Source organism: Nothoprocta perdicaria, unplaced genomic scaffold (assembly GCF_003342845.1).
Source record: "Nothoprocta perdicaria isolate Ctin4 unplaced genomic scaffold, notPer1 scaffold_7, whole genome shotgun sequence".
NCBI classification, from domain to species: domain Eukaryota; kingdom Metazoa; phylum Chordata; class Aves; order Tinamiformes; family Tinamidae; genus Nothoprocta; species Nothoprocta perdicaria.
The window spans coordinates 4,540,797-4,541,864 of NW_020455976.1; positions in this window are offsets into that span (position 1 = coordinate 4,540,797).

Sequence of the window (1,068 nt, forward strand, 5' to 3'; positions counted from 1 at the left end):
GCGGCTCTGGCGGGGCGGGCTCTGGCGGGGGGCGCGGTGGCGGGGCGCCATGGCGGGTGGCGCAGGGCGCTAAAGCGGAGCTGGGTGAGCAGCTCCGAGCGCTGCCCCGCGGGACGGCTCTGCGCCACCTCCTGCCTCACAGCGCCGGTAGCCGCAGGTTGGCGGCTCGCCGGGCTCCAGCCGCGGTCCCGCGGAGGCGCCAGCTGGGMTGCTCTGCGGCCCTTACGGCCAAGTGCCCCTTAAACCCGTCCTGGAGGAGCAGGGYGTGAAAGAGGCCTGGAAGTAGAGTTAAGCTTTCGTATAGTTAGTAGTGAGGGTGTTTTTTCAAGGTGTTTGAGCAGTTTCTTCATTTTAATGAGTATCTTAACCTCCAAAGTGATTGCTTGTCCTGAAAGAGTTGTGCTTTAGCTGCGCATCCCTTGGACTGGAAGCTGAGGTTAAATACAGGCAGTGTTGTGGCTGGCATGAATGTTTTTCAGAGCAGCAACTGCAGTTGTAGATGAGCTCAACAGAGAATCCTTGCCAGCTTTATGTTTATTTTGAGTAATCATGGCCAGCTGAGGTTGGGAAATCTCTTAGTAGGATTTAGGATTAGACTGGCTCGCTCTTCATCCTGTAACTCGAAGCAGCCTTGGTGTTGGTGAGCTGTGTGTATTCTGTAGAGCGCTATTGCAGCGTGCTTATAGAGGTGAGCCGTGCAGAGATTCTACTTTAGCTATGTCATATATAAGGTAAATGAATCTAGTACTATCTTCCTGGTATTCTAGTGAAACATTTTGTTGTATTTGTTACACAGGATGTTTATGTATGGTGTAGTTTGTTGCAAAGTTAAAGACATGCTAGTTTAAGACTACTTCTCATCACAAATACCAKAGAATTATAGAATCCTTAAGGTTGGAAGGGACCTCCAGAGGTCACCTAGTCTAGCTGCCCTGCACACACCTGGAGCACGGGGCACAGGCTGCATCCAAGCGGGTTTGGGAGATCTCCAGGGAAGGAGACTCCGCAGCCTCTCTGGGCAGCCTGTTCCAGGCACCCTCACTGTTAAAAGATATTTTTCCTTAAGTT